This window comes from Brachypodium distachyon, chromosome 4 (genome assembly GCF_000005505.3).
Source record: "Brachypodium distachyon strain Bd21 chromosome 4, Brachypodium_distachyon_v3.0, whole genome shotgun sequence".
Classification (NCBI taxonomy): domain Eukaryota; kingdom Viridiplantae; phylum Streptophyta; class Magnoliopsida; order Poales; family Poaceae; genus Brachypodium; species Brachypodium distachyon.
The window spans coordinates 27,550,253-27,567,204 of record NC_016134.3 but is presented as its reverse complement, the minus strand read 5'-3'; the positions used below and the strand labels follow the sequence as shown (position 1 = coordinate 27,567,204).

General features: G+C 44.0%; 4 long non-coding RNA genes across 5 annotated transcripts; 1 reads left to right on the top strand and 3 right to left on the bottom strand.

Moving 5' to 3' along the window:
- Window positions 1–2,432: 2,432 nt before the first annotated feature.
- Window positions 2,433–3,931, bottom strand: LOC112272326. Of its 2 annotated transcripts, XR_002965976.1 has the most exons (4): window positions 3,771–3,931; window positions 3,401–3,556; window positions 3,116–3,319; window positions 2,433–2,711 (listed from the first exon to the last, which is right to left on the bottom strand). It is a non-coding gene; the product is annotated as an uncharacterized LOC112272326 (long non-coding RNA). The 2 variants fall into 2 exon arrangements; XR_002965975.1 differs by having other exon boundaries at window positions 3,401–3,931.
- Window positions 3,932–3,950: 19 nt separating this feature from the next.
- LOC106866754 lies at window positions 3,951–5,038 on the top strand. Its single transcript, XR_001407635.2, has 2 exons — window positions 3,951–4,181; window positions 4,350–5,038. It is a non-coding gene; the product is annotated as an uncharacterized LOC106866754 (long non-coding RNA).
- A 3,258-nt stretch (window positions 5,039–8,296) lies between these two features.
- On the bottom strand, window positions 8,297–8,918 carry LOC112268750. Its single transcript, XR_002960181.1, has 2 exons — window positions 8,823–8,918; window positions 8,297–8,702 (listed from the first exon to the last, which is right to left on the bottom strand). It is a non-coding gene; the product is annotated as an uncharacterized LOC112268750 (long non-coding RNA).
- Window positions 8,919–14,632: 5,714 nt separating this feature from the next.
- LOC112272386 lies at window positions 14,633–16,662 on the bottom strand. Its single transcript, XR_002966112.1, has 2 exons — window positions 15,355–16,662; window positions 14,633–15,109 (listed from the first exon to the last, which is right to left on the bottom strand). It is a non-coding gene; the product is annotated as an uncharacterized LOC112272386 (long non-coding RNA).
- Between the last annotated feature and the right edge of the window lie 290 nt (window positions 16,663–16,952).

Genomic DNA, 16,952 nt, shown 5'->3' with positions numbered 1-16,952 from the left:
TACATGAATTTTTTTTTGCCTAAGGTATGTTCTTCGTGAATCTAGACAACGTATTTTAGGTACGCGCGTGGTGGAGTTTTAGCTAGAGACATGATTCCACCCAGCAGTAGAATGTAAATCATTCGGAACGGAAACAGGGAGCGAAGACTTCCGGCATGACAGATAAAGTCGTCGTCCTCACGATTAAAATTGTTATTCTCACAGAACTAAAGTTGCAACTCCACAGAACTAAGCGTTCACTCCATAGTCTTCTGGCGTGACGGGTAAAGTTGCCACACGCACAGAACTAGACCCACACAGAACTAAAATTGTCACCGACACGTGGCACGATCCCAGACACAATCTCCCTAATCTGATGGCTAGCAAAGTGTTCGCTCCGGGAAATAAAAAATCAAAGTTCGCTCATTATAAATTGCAAATCTTTTTTTTAAATTTAAAAGTGAACGTCTGCTAATTATAAATTTCAAATCTTTTTTCATATGATAACGGTGCTGAAGTATGTCCATAGGACATTGACCAGTCAATGTGCATCAGCCAAAGCACAATTGCTCATCGCTGCTCGGTTGTATTAATTGTTCACTTCATACTTGGAAGGGATTCGTGCAAAAATGTATTACTCGGCAACTCTTTTTAAGATGTATTAATGTATTGTATTCATGATTTTTTATAAGAAATTGAGGTTCTACGATGCATATATTCTATATCTAAGTAGAACCCTCCCACTACCTATTTTTCTCAACGTGCAAGCATGCCACATTATCAGGCCCACCGCTTTGCCATGCAAATCATGCGACCTCATCAAGTCATACATGACTTTATTTTTTCAAGCCATGCATGTATTCATTTACAATTTTTGCATTTAGTTATCAATTCAAACATGTCACATCATCAATTAAATCATGTAGTCACTCCGTCCTGAAATAAGTGACGTTTGTATAAGACTTTGTACAAATCAACGTCAGTTATTTCAGGATGGAAGGAGTATTAATTTTTTGGGAAAAAAATATCTCTCTTTATACATCATTTTGTCATGCAAACCATGCCACCCCATCAAATCATGCATGTCACTTTTTTCAAGCCATGCATGTATTCATCTTTTTTCATTAATCTAACAATTCCAACCGTGACATCAATTAATCGTGTCTTCCTTTTTAAAAAATTGTTTACTTTTTAGACATAATTTTGTCACGTACTTCTTAAATTTTATTGTTTTAAATGTAAAACAAGAACACTTATATATTTTTTCATTAGGTTTAGTTAATTTTAAATGTATATTTATGCATTTGTATTAACACACGGTTCCGCGGCAACGCGCGGGGTATCATCTAGTATTTGTAGTGTAGTGCAAAGGTTTGATGTTCTACGACGCATGTATTGTACTGCAGTGCAAAGCTTATTTCTGTAAGGCATGCATAAGAAAGAGTAAAACACACTATTGGTTCATAAACTTGGGACGATTAAACACTTTTCATAAATTTAGAAAACACATACATAAAACCGATGGGTGATACAAATTAGTACATACTAAGTAGGAACCTCCTACTACCTATTTCTCTCAACATGCAAATATGCCACAGCATCAGGCCCACCACTTTGCCATGTAAACTATGCCACCTCATCAAGTCATGCATGACTTTCTTTTTTCAAGCCATGCATGTATTCATTTACATTTTTTGCATTTAATTATCAATTCAAACATGTCATCTCACCAATTAAATCATGTACTCACTCCATCCTAAAATAAGTGACGTGGATTTGTATAAGACTGGACGGAGGGAAAAAATTTATCTCTCTTTATACATCATTTTGTCATGCATACCATGCCACCTCATCAAATCATGCATGACACTTTTTTCAAGCCATGCATGTATTCATTTAGTTTTTCAATTAATCTATCAATTCCAACCGTGACATCAATTATTCATGTCTTCCTTTTTAAATAATTGATCCCTTTTTATACATCATTTTGTCACATACTTCTTAAATTTTATTGTTTTAAATGTAAAACAAGAAAACTTATATATTTTTCCATTAGGTTTAGTTAATTTTAAACATATATTTATGCATTTGTATTATTTATACTACTTGAACCATTTTTGGAATTATATGTGTCACTTATTCAAGTTTAAAGTTTTATTTGTGATTTTTGCAAATGCTTCCGTGTGCTCTCAGGAGCTCTCCTATGTTTTTTATCTCGTGGGGAACACGCAACACACTGCAAAACACTATGTGTGCTTTTTTCAATGATGTTGACTCGTCAGAGATTTGATGCAACAACACATGCAAACACTATTATGATTAAAATCATTTGAAAAACAAAATTATGCCTATTCAAAACTAATATATCATCATACATATACCGAATCATATTTCAACACAACCATCAACATAGTTACATATCCAGATTCAAATATCACAACCCATCACATGCATTCGATGCAAACAAGAATTTCATTCAAAGATGACAACCCATCATCATCTAGTAAATCCAACAGAGAAGGTTCAAAAGATAGCAATCCGTCACTATATATAGTGACCCATGCCAAATCCAGCATTAAAAAACACAATCCTACATCAATGACAAACAAAACACGAATATATGTTGATAAGACAGCCACAGGATTGGCCTCATCGACTTGATCTTCCGCAGGACAACTCTTCTGATTGTTCACCACACCATGAACAAGACCAGCTTCTGACTCTAGTGTTTCCTAAATTATCAAAGCATATCAGAACTAATAAGAAAGCACCCAAGATTAACAGTAATTTAAAGAATACCAGCTTGGATCCGAGTTAATTAAAATAGCTTCAATTTAGCATATATAATCAAACAAAAATTCTGGTGGCCCAAAATTATTATGAAGCAAAGTGAAATAACATTTCTACTAGTGTGCAGTTCATAACCAAACAATATAAATTGCCGGTTACTCATTGAGATCAGACTCCATCCGACATTGTCAAGTGTGAGAATATATTTATTTTGCTCTCATCTAATTAAGAGATCTAAATTTCTTATTGGAAGCACATATTCATATATACACGGGACTGCTTTCACTACATTGGTTCAGTTGCAGAAGGTAAACAAAAGGAACATATTAAAATGAAAGATACATACCAATAGCCGAATGACACTTTGAAGTCACCGAATCTCTTCAACAATAAATTTCTCATGAGATATACCAAAAGAAATCAAGGTTTTTATTATTGTTACAACCCACTTATTCAACTTTTGACATCTGACATTGACTTTATCGAGGCGCTCCATTACGAGGAGATTTTCCATTTGATTATGGCCTCCAGTTGATTGAAATTCAGCGACCTGTGTAAGTTTCTAGATAAGACAAAACATTCCACAAAGATCAACCTTCCATCCATACAACATATTAATAATGGAATATACCTCACAAAGTAGAAGATTGAGCTCCTCCAATACTGGTGAGTTGTGAAGAATGCAACGAAGTCCTTGCAGATTAGTAGAAACAATCCACTCATTGAGTATCAATGTCCTGAGGTTTCTAAATAAGGGGCATCGTCTCAAATCCCCTTTAAAATGGAACTGGGGAAAGCAAAAAATAAATAATATTTGATCAATAATTTATTGTTTTGAAGCCAAAGTGTAGCAAAGTCAAGTGGTGCATATAACATTCTTAGTTAATTTCAGCAAATTGATGAAAGTGGCCTTTGACCATTATGCATTTCATCACTTGTATAGAATAGTAGGTAGGTCTAGTAATTTTTGGTAATATAGAAATAAGTGATACAAAAATTACCAAGACTTGTTATAAAAGTAGTGGTACGGACGTCCTTCCCGGAGGACATTGCTGCTGCCGTCCGATGGATCCTCGTGATTCGTACCCATCAGCAATTTCTCAGCATTTGTGTTTTATGAACGAGTTCACTGTATTCGATAAAGTTGTGCCATATTGTGCACCTGACGGGGAAACAGGCCTAGGCCATCTAGATATCTAGCCATTTACCGTTGGAGGAGGAGGACACACCTCATGGCGTACTCACGACCGAAGCCGGCTTTTCTTTACCTGGCCTGCTGTTTCGTGCTCGTCTTCGCCTAGCTGCCGGCGCCCTGCTCCTCGCTTCCTCGCCACCAGGACCGGCTGGCGGCGGCGGGATGCTAGGCGCAGTGCGGGAAAAGCCTAGGCCTGGTGCGCGTCGGCGGCGAGAAGGTGCGGCGGCTGCCGGCGTGCGGCCACCTGTTCCACTGATTTTATTTATTTCGCTGAAGATTTGAGTGATTGCTCTTTCTTGCCAAGATTTGTTGCCTTCTTTGCAAGATTTGCGGCTACTCCTCTGCATTTTTTCTTCTTCTGAATCCTACCCCCAAATATGAGCAGGGGAAGCGGCGGACCGGCGTGAGCGAGGAGTGGAGGAAGTAGGGAAGGCAAGCTTGCCTCTTTTGCATCGGCAGCCTCCCCGACGCGCTTCTCCGCCCCATCGCTGCGCACAGCCGCGTTCGTCTTCGCCGACGCCAACCACCTCGACCTCGAAGCCCAACAACGTCTCATCTCGGATCCAGAGGCAACGGCGCATCGGCAGTGTCCGGCCAGGAGGCTCCACCGGTGGCCCGCTGCTGTGCTGCAAGCGGCACGTCTCGGAGAGCCGGAGCGCGCGGCGCCGCTGCAGGCATTGAGCAGGCGAGGCGACGTGGCAGCGAGGATTCATCCCCAGGTCACCACCAGAGCCCGTCACGGGTAAACTGTCTTCTCTCATTATCTCGTGACGGGGGATGAATTAGGCCAAAAGAAAAAGAATATGTATGATTCTAGATCTTTCACACTGGTGTAAAATTTACATTTTGGAAGCGAAAGCTGAGCACCACATGCTGGCGTTCTTGGCTGGTTTCTTTGTCTTCTTTTGTTCATCGAGAACCAAGGAAGACATACACATGCATGATTGCACACGTGCTCCTTGGTACCTGGTGTTCCAGGTAAGAGGAGCTCTTCGTGGATGCGATGCGGTGGCAAAAGAGCTTTGGAAAGCCTACCGTGAGCAAAGGAGACAATGTTAAGTTTTGTTCTTTTTCTATGTTTTGTTTTTTTTTGAACCGAATGACCCTTAACACATTAGCGAGGAAAACAATAAAGGTTCAACTTACACTAAACCACTAAGAACTATATGTGCCATTGAAACCACTAGCACTATTGATGTGATGGAACATTTGGCAGTTATGTATATATGTATCATCATGACTATCTTACTGCCAAAAGATTCGAAATCATCTTAGTCAAATGAAAAATACCTATGAACTCGACACAACATTTAGTGGTTATACATGACAATAATCATTAATTAGGAGTGCTCTAGTCACCATCGAAATGTTTCTGAAGTCAGTGTGAAATTGTGTAAAGTTTTCATATTAAGCAATTTTCAGATTTAGTTTATAGGCTTTCAAACAATTAGAGTTCAACAACTAACCGATATATAAATGATATATTCCAGACCCCAGTACTAGATTTTTCAGTTTTCTTGCAATATATGTCGTGGCGCTGAATGGTCAAACAAGCCCGTTGGAATTCCAGAAGCCCAGTTCGACTACACCAATGCCAAAAATCTAATTAAGCACGAGTAAACATGTCTTCGAGTAAGTGTTGTGAGATGAATGTAAACATGAACACTGTTCATTATAGATGTCATGTCATTGAGAATAGATACAGCTTGAGGTGTGTTCTATGCGCCAGGGAAGTGAGGGTGGTAATAAGATCTGAAGAGACGGGAACTGATATGGGAAGGTGAAATTAAGGAGATATATACATGATGTCGATAGTGGGACCTAGTTGGTTAATGCTGTATGACCGATCTGTTGTTCACATCTGTCTGATGTATCATCCGCAATGGCTAAAGTGGACGGAATTATTAGTTTATTTGAAACATTTAATTCAAAATTTGTAGTGAATTAATTCATGGTTTTCCCTTTAAATATTAGACTAGACTTTCATTTGGTACTCTTCCGCCTCAACTCTTAAAACCTGATACTTTCAGTCCCTTAACTCCCAAACTTATCCAACTTACGTCCTTAGGCCGGTTTGTACGTTGGTTTCAATTCGGTTTTGCTACTGATAAGTCGTCTGTTTTTTTCAGTTAAAAATAAATAAGTCGTCCGTTTTTTAGTTAGACATCAATCGACATGTTAGCGATCGGATCTTAATCCAATGGTAGCAAGTGAGAGATAAAAGAATGGGAATGACCATCAGATCTTAATCCAACGGATTTAAAACGTCAAATGATATTTAAGACTCATTTCTTAAAAAACGGGCGACTTAGAAACAGCCACACCCTTTTCAATTACAGGACATTAAAAAAAATGGAGAAAACAACTTATTCAGCCTCTTTCTTTCTCATATTGTGGTATATGTCATATGCACTCGGTATCAAAGACACAACTAACTCCGTCGGCTGAGAATCGACAGGAAAATGCGAATCCCTGACATGAATAGAACTCTTGTGTGTCGGCGGAATAGCCGATGGGGATATTTATACAGGGATATCCTTGTGTGTTCATCGACAGAAGATATAATAGAAAAATTGCATTGGGGCTGAATATTTCTTTAGGTAATCGAGGATGGGTTGAGTAGAGAGTTCTCGTTGGATCTCACGCATTGTGAGCCGTGCGAGGGGACTGCGTTGGTGTGTGAAAAGCAAAATTATACTATTGTGGGGCCTGCAACTGACCGACAAGAAACATAAATTCTTGTGTGTTTGATAAGAAAACAAACATGAACGTATATTCCCATGGGTTTGATCGATAACGCACGTGTGGTAGTTCGAAAACAAAATGAAATATTATACTCCCTCCCTCCTTCCATAATTCTTGTATCAAATTTGCCCAAAAATGGATGTATTTATTTCTAAAAGACGTCTACATACATGTAATATTTTGACAAGAATTACGGAACGGAGAGAGTACTTTTTAATAAATCCCATGTAGAATATTATTTCGTATATGTGATTAAATAAAACCAATGCATGCGCTAGTATAGACTGATTCATAATTTTTTGAATAATATTTTTGGTATTTTTTTCATGCACTGCCTCCAACAAAGAGTTTAAAACATCAAGAAAATATTACTTTGCCCAACTAGTATAAAATAAAATTTATATTTAGTGCATTTATAACCCCTTATGCGATTCTTATATCTATACAAATATATTAAATTAGAGTTGGTGGTGATGGTACAGTCGCGGCGGTACGTCGCTTCACCGAAATTACGAATCTGCCACCGGTGTCTCCACGTCTTTTAATCCTGGCTCCTACAGTCCTCAAGCACAGAAAAAACACGTATCGCCCAAAAAAAACCAACAGAGCTCTCCTCGCTCTTCCTCCTCTCCTACAAATCTCACCCCACCCCCTGCCCGATCCGGATCTCGCCCACGCCCACCACCGCTCTTGTTGCCTCCACCAGCTCGTGCGCGTCGGCAGCGTCTGTGTGCGAAAGGCGGCTGCGAACCCGCAGCTCCGTCGCGTGCTCCGACCGCCGCCTCCACCGGCTCGTGCGCGCCGGTGGCTCCCCGCGGGACTTGGATGGAGATGGGATGAGCCTGAGGCCGGGATGGTGGTGGCCTCGCGCAAGGCAGCAGGGACCGCGTCGGCGCGAGCCATCGGTGGCCCTTCGGATGGGCAGTGGCGCGCGGCGATCAGTGGCCGTACGCGATGTGTGGGCGGCGCACAGGCGTACCTGGCCGCAAGTGGGAGCAGACGGTGCGCGGGAGTGGACGGGCGGCAGGAATCTACAAGCGGGCGGCCGCGCATGGCGGCGCGATGTTCGGTGGCGGGATGAATAGGGAGAGGAGGAGTTTGCACTCAGAGTGGATGGAGAGGATAGTCAGAGGGAGAGCGAGAAATTGGGAGAAGAAAATTGAGAAATAATGTACGGATTAGAAGTAATAGGAGAACAGGGCAAGGAGAAATATATAAATAAGACATCGGAAAAAAGAAAGAGACCAGAGTATTGTCCACGAAAATAAACATATCATAAACACATTAACATTTAATTTGACGTTTTGATACAATTTTCTGTTGCTCCGTAGCAACGCACGGGTTCTTTTGCTAGTTAGTGTAACATAAGAATCGCATAAGGGGTTGTTAATGCACGGAACGATATTCGATGTAAATAGACGGTGGATTAAAAGCAAGAATAATAAGAGGAGTAAGCTGGCTATAAGACTTTAAATATTATAGTTTTGCTTAGTTGAAGGGAAAAGAAAAAGAGAGAGAAGAGAGGTGGGCTATTATCTAATAAACAGCTGCAGTACGTGCTCCTAGACACTATGTTAGACTCCAATGTGGGCCAAGTGCTAATAAAGTAGTTCATATTTATAACCAACTATTATACATATTGACTATTGCACTAACTATAGATGACATGACAAGAGGTTATAGCCAAACAACAAGCTCTTTTATTAATCTTGCTCTAAGTGGGGCAGGGGACTGGATCCCGGTCCCTCCTACCCAACCTCCTGCCCTATAGTATATGCACAACTGCCACGCACCTATATCCTGCTACCATATGCAATTTACCGTATAAAAAGTTCACAACTCTGTGCCCGTCAGTTGGGGTTAGTGGCGGTTTCACGGACCCCTGCTAGCTTCTTGCCGTTGTTGGCCCCTTCTCCACCCACGGTTCAAGGGCCATGTTCTTTTCGGCTTGAACTTCTTTAGAAACTGGCTTCAGCTGAATTTCTCACACAAGCTGTCAAGAGAGAAGCAGTTTACTTTCATTTTTTTTTTTCTGGAATTTCAGTTCATAACTTGCTCTAAATATGAAAAGTCCATATTGCCCAAGTAATTTGTGCTATGTTTAACTGATAACCAGAACACAAGCAGGTCGGCGCGTCCGGTGGATGGCAGCGACGAGCTCCTGGCCAGACCGCCGGCGACGAGCTCCGGGAGAGATGAACAGGCGGTGGGGGGTGGGGGGGGGGGGTGGAGGGAGGCCGCTGCGGCCACTGGAGAGAAGGGGGAAGGGGGCGGTGGAAGCAGGCGGACGGCAGAGGGTCTGGCTGCCACCGGAGAGACGGGGGCTGGGTGGGCGGCGGCGGCCCCAACCCTAGGGAGAGCAGCGAAGGGGACGAGGTGGGGAGCAGCCGAACAGGTCGGGGTCTCGTGGCCGGGGCGGCGCGTCCGGGAAGAGACGGGGAGGGCGGCGCGTCCGGGAGGAGACGAGGAGGACGGAGCGGAGGGAGGAGATGGGGAGGGCGGCGGCCACCGGAGAGGGGAGGTGGGGCGGCGGCGGCGGATCCGGAACCATGATGGGGGTGGGGGAGTGGAGGTGAGCTGCGGGCGTCCACCAGGGCGGGCAGCGGAGCTTGGGGCGTCGGCGTTGAGGGTGGAACTTCAGGGCAGCGGCGGCGCTAGATCTTTGGGTTGGCGAAGACGGCAGAGCTTTGGGGTGGCAACGGGGTCGCGGCTACGGTGGGGAGGATGCGTGGCGGCCACCTGAGAGGAGGAGGCGGGGCAGCGGCTGCGGGAGAGAAGACGATGGGGAATTCCCTTGGCGAGGGAGGGGGTCGCTCGGGTCTGGGAGTAACGGTTCGCAACGTGTCACTTGGCAGTGGCATTTTGACGTAAATACGGTTCGCCGTGAGGGCAAGTCCAAGACTGCAGTGCGGAGAAGCCCGAGAAACTGATCTAGACAAGTGGGATGGGCTTCTTGTAGCAGCTGTTGAGAAATTTTTCTTTTTTTTGGGTTTCAGTTGCCTAGAACCTAAAAACTGGTTTAGAAACTCAAAAAAAGGGGGCCAAGATCCGCCACTTACGGGCACACCAATGGCGGTTCAAGACTCGCCGACCACTGAAAGACATTCTAGTGGTTGCTTCTACAACCATATAGAAGCTGGAAAACACGAAACAATGGGGTGTTTCTCAAACCGGATCAGGGTCGATGGCCAGGAAGTACCATTTGATGGGACGGATGCGACTTCTGACGAACAACCCAGATAATAATTCAGGCCCTTTTCGTAATCTTAAACCAACAATTAAGCCCTGTTAATTAGGCAATGCAATTAGCAATTAAAGTCTTCAATCCCAATCGTAGCTGAAATCAATCAATGTAATTAGGCAAACATCAATTCAGACCCGTTTTCCTAACCATAGCTGGAATTATTATGCAGCTAGCAATTAATGCATGTTTCCTAATCTCCTAGTCATCATCCTCGAATCGTATGGGTCGCGTCCCTGCTGTCAATCGGTCGCTTCTGAGATGTATACCCTGATCAATCCATAGTTTTGGCCAACACCGATTCTAGACCTTCGTTCTCGTCCCTCGATCCGTTCGACCCGAAAACTTGTACCTATGACTGGAACCGCCACTAGTGTGTCCTTCAGTGGCGGTTGCTGGACCCGCCACTGTTACCTTCAGTGAGTTTAAAATAAAGTAAAATTGGGTGTTTGTGTGTGGATGTATATTGAATTTAAAACAACACTCTAGATGTTAGTTATACCGAATTACCAGCCGTTGATCTTAAAAAAATTTGCTGAGAGCCGCGGTATTTGCTGAGTGCTTTTTATTGGGCACTAGATCGGTAACTACTCAGAGAGCCACGGCAAAACTTACACTCGATCTATTGATGGTCTGTTGAGTGTTTTTATGGTAGTCGGCATATAGATGGTTGCTTGTCGAGTTTTTTTTTTGTGGCACTTGGCAAAGCCAGTTGATGGCGCTGCTCACCGCGAAAAAGGAAAACAAAAGGGACAAGTGTCTTTATAAAAACACTAGCAGCAGCAGTTTGCCTCAAATGTGGTTTGCGTGATTTACAGGCGGCTCGCGGTAGATGAAGGTGGATTTTCGGATTTTTTTATATACACCGTTCGTGGATAAAACGATCGAGAGGCAAAAACTTCTTTCCGTGCGGGCCAGCTCATTTATCAACTAACGCTTGGTCGGAAATGTTTGCCGATCAATTGTTAAGGCATGTACAAAGGTATACAAACATCCAGCTGTCTGTAGTGCTTTGCATGTGATTTAATGACAATTTAAAAGATAGTATATACAATTGTCTGTTTATAAATTGTCTAAGAAAAATCTCTACTATAAAATATAGAGCATGCATACAATGGTAAATAATCTGTCTATTAGATTGTCTGTAAAGATACAGACAACTTGCTCTCTTTTCTTATTCTTTTTCCTCCATCTCATCAAAACTACCTTTTACAGACACCTAAATCATCCCCATTGTATATGCCCTTAATTAGTCGGGCAAAACAACAATTCGACAGGCCATTCGACGAGATCGGCGAGGAAATTTTTCCGACCAACGGTTGGTTGGTAATAGACACTTTTCTCTCGACACACAACAATATGGAATATTTCGTTGTGGTGTAGTGAGTCTTCAAACATAAAAAGATAGCAGCCTCGTGCCGAAGTTTAGTTCTACTAGCTGAAATGCCCATGCGTTGCAACGGAACAACAAAATAAAATGATACATTCAAAACACATGCATCAAAACCTCTCTTTGCTCTTCTTTAACGATCACCAAATATCCATTTAAAAAAGTTTTCTTCCGAAGATTGTGTCTCTCAAAATAAAACAATACATTTTCTTCTGAAAATTATATAACATCACCCGGTCAATGAAGTTTTGAGACGGAATCACTTAATTTTTTTTAGTTCTCTCCACTATCTCACTTCGCCCGTTAAAACAAAGAGTTAGAAAGGGCAACAAATTTATATTTTGGCAGCTGGATGTTCTCTCTACTATGCCTAGGCACCGCCACCATTCTCTCTCGCAGTCTATCTCATTAGCTTCTTCTAACAATTCGTCATCTCCTCGTATAATTTAGCCCTAGGAGCAGACGGCCGTGGCTAGGAAACGAAGGAGGGGACCAGCCGTGGCCGCGCCTGGGAGATAGAGGGGATGACCGTGGTTTCAGTTCCTTGCCCGATGGGTGCCCGATCGGTTCTCATCTTCCGACTCCCGTAGTGTTTCGACGGAGCGATTTTTTTCTCGTCAGATTCGGAGTTGTTGCCCGACTCTCATAACGATCCCGCTGGTGATGGATTCCCTCGCGAAATTTCAGTCCAATTCGGTGCAGGTAACGGGCCAGCCAGCTTAGTAGTGCCAGTCCAATTTGGTGCAGGTAACGGGCCAGCCGGCTTAGTAGGCCTAATATACATGCAATCTTAGGGGGCCCACAATGTTTTTGAGAAGTTTGACAGACGACGGTGAAGAAAACGGTCCGTATTTTTTAGATAGATATAGATTAATTGGTTGGGTCGTTTACTGTCGTCATTCATGAGCTGTCAAGTACAGCGATACCACCATCCAATTGGTGGGTAGTTTACTGTCGTTATGGATGGGTAGTTTACAGGTTGAGCGCTGACAAAAATTGTACCACAATGTTACGACGTCCACCTGCTGCCAGCGGTTGCTTCCCTCGCCATCGCTATACTCAAGTTGTTAAGTCCAAGCTGCGCAGAAATATAACCAATGTCGTTAAGGCCCAGGCCCAAAATAGATGAACAAAGACTTGCAAGCAAACAAACTGCAGATGAGTTTTAGACGTGAGGTTTTCTGACTTGTTTCTGCTACTCTCTCTAATTCAAATTAATTGTCTTAGCTTTATCTAGATACACATGTTAGAGGCGTTTCAGTGCGTAGATACATACGATATCTAGACAAAGCTGCGATAATTAATTTTAAATCGGACAATAAAAGTGATAATCTGAGATACAGATGAACCGAAAATCTCTCCTACCTAAGAGATACTTAAGAGTGTGTTGTCCGCCAGAAGTGACGTCACCCCAACTTGAAAGCCGTGACCTCAGATCACGGTTTCTCTGCCGCCATCAACACCGAAGTGGGTGTCCTTTACGGATGTTACCAACAAAACCAATGCCGGTATGATTTTGTGAAACCTTAGCCAAAAAAAAAATACGATTTTATGAAATTTACTCATGATATATATAGTACGTACGTAGTACACACTGTAGATACTGTAACGAAATATAAATCAAGCAGCTGCAGAATATTAAACATAGGAGGATATATAAGATGGTGGTGCAGCTTGATTATCTTGGAGTTCCTGGATCAATTACAGGACCCAGTAATTGAAGTTCCTGGCATAAAATTAGATATGGGCTTGCATCGATGGGCTAGGTTGGGCGCTCCTGCGTACCCGCGAGATAAATAAATGGAGGAAAGAAAAAGAACGTCGTACTTTCGTCGTACAAAATTTACCGTGTGCAGAGCGTTTCCGTTGCAGGTTTTGTAGTATGGGTCCCGTACCGTATCGTTGTGCTGCGGTCTATATATGTGTATGGATCCTCAACAACAGAAATTACATAGCCTAGCTAAGCTTCAACTCATCATCCACCACGCCTTATCTTAACGTGGCACAACTCGAGTGTGTGTAACCATGCAATTCCTGATCCTAGTTTTTCTATTCCTCGTACTAGTAACCACCTCATCAGGAAGAATCGCCCTCGCACGGTGTACCTCATCGACTATGCTTGCCTTCTGCCTTCTCCCAAATGGCGTTTTCCCACTGCCACCTTCATTGAGCATGCTAAAATAGTGCCGTTTTTCGACGACCTCAGCGTCAAATTCATGGCGCGCACGTTCGACCGCAGCGGCCTTGGCAACGAGACCAGCCTACCCCCTGCATCGATGACGATCATGCTACCTAGAACGCACTCCGTAAAAGTAAAGCAGGTTTGAACATCAAATAATCCAAGTCTTGCCACATACAAGTCTTGACACACACTGAAAGAGCATTTGCAGGCAGTAGTTGGTATCATACATTAATCTGTACAAAAAAGAGTATTATCAAGAACATGCTACCAAGTACCAACCAAATGGAACCTAAAGTCTTATGTGCAGCAGAAAACAGTTCGCATGTCAAGCTAGCTACTCTCTCCGTCCAACAAAAGATGTCTCAAGTTTATCAAAATTTGGATGTATCTACACATAACTTAGTGTATAGATGCATTCAAATTTAGTCAAAGTTGAGACATCTTTGTTGGACAAGGGGAGTATAAACAATCTATCGCCTGGGTGCAATCACTGAATTGTACACTTAGAATGGCAACTGTTCTACTCTGAACTTCAGAGGAGAATTAATCCCATGTGAAGCTAGCTATGAACAATCTTTTTGGAGAGAGAAGGTAGTATACCAAGGTAATATACTAGTAGAGCTGGCACACAAGTGATATTAGCACAAGACCTATAGAGGGTAAATTTAAACAAAAAGGCATGGTTAGGAGACTGAACCAATCCTAACGGGTGGATCATGGGAAATTCTGAACTGTTGCTCAAACATCAGTTCATGCTCATCAAAGTATAATGTGCTTGACAATAATGAGAATAATTGACAATATATGCAACCAAAGCTTCAAGCCTCTGACAACAAGTCTCGATACAGAAACTAACCAAGGCATTGAAAAATATTACCATTCATCTTGCTATATTACAGGCTTGATAAATAAGGTGCATGTACACAATAATCAGCATTTAGATATAAGTTATGATAAATAGAAGAATGAAGTAGGCATTCAGATATTTAAGAGATAGGTTTCTCTTCTTCCTCAGATTGCAACATTCATCAGTCAGATATTTAACATGCAGACAGATTCAGCATCTTAGTGTGTCTCAGCAGATGTATAACCTGGGGTTTCTAAGGCTGATGTATAACCTGGGGTTTCTATGTAGATGTCCCTACTCCATGTTTCAGAGATATGCTACAGAAGTAGTAGTGCTGGCCTCCAAATGATCAGGGTTCATTATAACCCAGGCATGTACACTTTATACAGATATACAAACAAGGCATACATCTTTTTCAGAGCAACACTCTCTCAATCCTAGCTAGCAGAAGCAATTGCCAAATCTGCACTTACCAAAGCGAAGTGTATATTCTAATTGAAAAGTTGATCACTAAATTTGGCTTGTACAGCTATACAAGTGCTAATGGAAACTTCTTTATACTCCTACAAAATTGACCTGTCTGCATTACTTGAATTCAAAGCACAATTCTCTTGCTTTAGAATCCAAATAGCCAAGCCCAACTTCGGTCAAACCAATTCAAACATAGTTGATACCAATCCATTATTCTATTCTACATTGATCTCCCCCTTACAGGATTCAGCAGAAGTTCAGAGTTGGCCCTGGAAAAAGAGAACTGGAAGATGATGCGAGTAAAAAATGATTTATTTACATCATGAGCTATGCAAAAAGTGTAAACAGAAAATGAAAGATGTCAATGTGTGATTCACATCATGAGCTATGTTGATTACAAGTTCACAACGGGATAGACAATGTCATGAGAGCCAAAGATAGTGTATGCATCAACTCTTGCTTTGCCTAATACATATGGAAACGCTAGGTCCAGCAGGGAAAGGGAAGGAATCACCGTCATGGGAGGCCTGGCGCCGGGGGAGGGACCGCGGGATCTCGTTGCAACACGAGGAGGCTCAGGTGTCAGGGTCACACGCTACCGCGGAGACGTGGCCGCCGGGGTCTCGCCCCACTGCGGGAGGCCGGGCTGCCGGGGTCACACGCCTCTGCGGGAGGCCACCGCGGGAGGCCTGGCCGCCGGGGTCACGCGCCACCACGTTGCCGGCGGCAGTCGAGAGTCGAGACTCGAGACGTCGAGAGGCAGGAGAGAGCGCACGAGAGAGGAGGGTCGAACCTATGGACCTCAGGGTTCAGATGGGTATTCTGGACTCGACCCTTCAACTCGGTGGGCCAATGGGCTGGGTCAAATGGTACCAAAATGAGGAGCGGGTCAGCGGGTCAGAAGGCCGACCCGGCCCTTCTTGCAGGCCTTCTTGCAGCGCGGGTGTCATCTCCGTTGGGCTCGCTGCCGGCCTACTGCAATCCTTGCCCGATGGTGCGTACGCCCTGGTGGTGTCCACGGAGACCATCACACCCCACTTCTCCCGGAGCCATGCAGCTCTCCAACGTCCTGTTCAGGGTTGGAGGCGCCGTGGCACTGCTGTCTACGTCCAGGGACAAGGCGCGGTTCCGCCTCGCGCACCTTGTCCGAACGATCACTTGCGGCAGGAGCGACAGCTCCTACTCCTGCGTCTTCCAGGAGGAGGACAGCGTCCCAGTGGCACCCATTCCTCGATAACTCAGAGACTAGTGTGGTCCACGACACCACATGTCCACATCCCTCGCGCCATCCGCTCAAATAAAATCTCTAGCTGCCTCCAGATCCTCGGCAAGGCACGAAATCCGCTCAAACAAAATCTCTAGCTGCCTCCGGATCCTCAGCAAGGCACGACACGTCAATCATGGCATTAGAGGAGGCAAGATCCCGACTCCCCATTTCGTCGAACACCTTGCATGCGTCACCCGCGAGCAGTCCAGGGCTCGGCTATAGGAGCTGACGAGCGAACAGGCGAGAAGCCATCGGCCGCGCCCCGAGGCCGCGGCGGAGGCACGGCGCGTGGAGGGCCGTGGTGGCTGGGCCGGAGGCGGAGGCGGACCTGAGGAGGGAAGGGAACGTGTGGCCGTTGGGGCACGCGCCGGCGGCGAGCATGGCTGAGAATAGGCGCAGCGGGGCGCCTGGCGGGGAGGAAGTAGCGGGGAGGCGCAGGTGGGCGTGGATGAGGCAGTTGTACAAGAAGGCGGCGGCGGCGGCGGCGGCGTGGGAGGCGGAGAGCGCGAGGAAGTGGTTCTGGAGGAGTTGCTCGAGGCGGGCGTAGGAGTACGGGTAAACACTTCTTCCGCGGGGAACAAACAAAATTAAAACCTGCAGAAAAAGGGAAAGCACAATGAATTCAGAGGGGTTTTTGGTTGAGAAAAGTGAATCCCAAATGCAGAAAATTGTTTTAAATCAGAGATAAGCAACTCTCAAATGAAGGCAATTAACTTCAAAGAGTAAGATCTTCATTGTGAACACATGCGAGTTAATCAAAATATGTCAAGTCTGACAGATGTTAGTAAAATAAGAGAATCCAAATGTTTGCTGCCTTACATATTTGACAAGAAACTTCAGTGGAT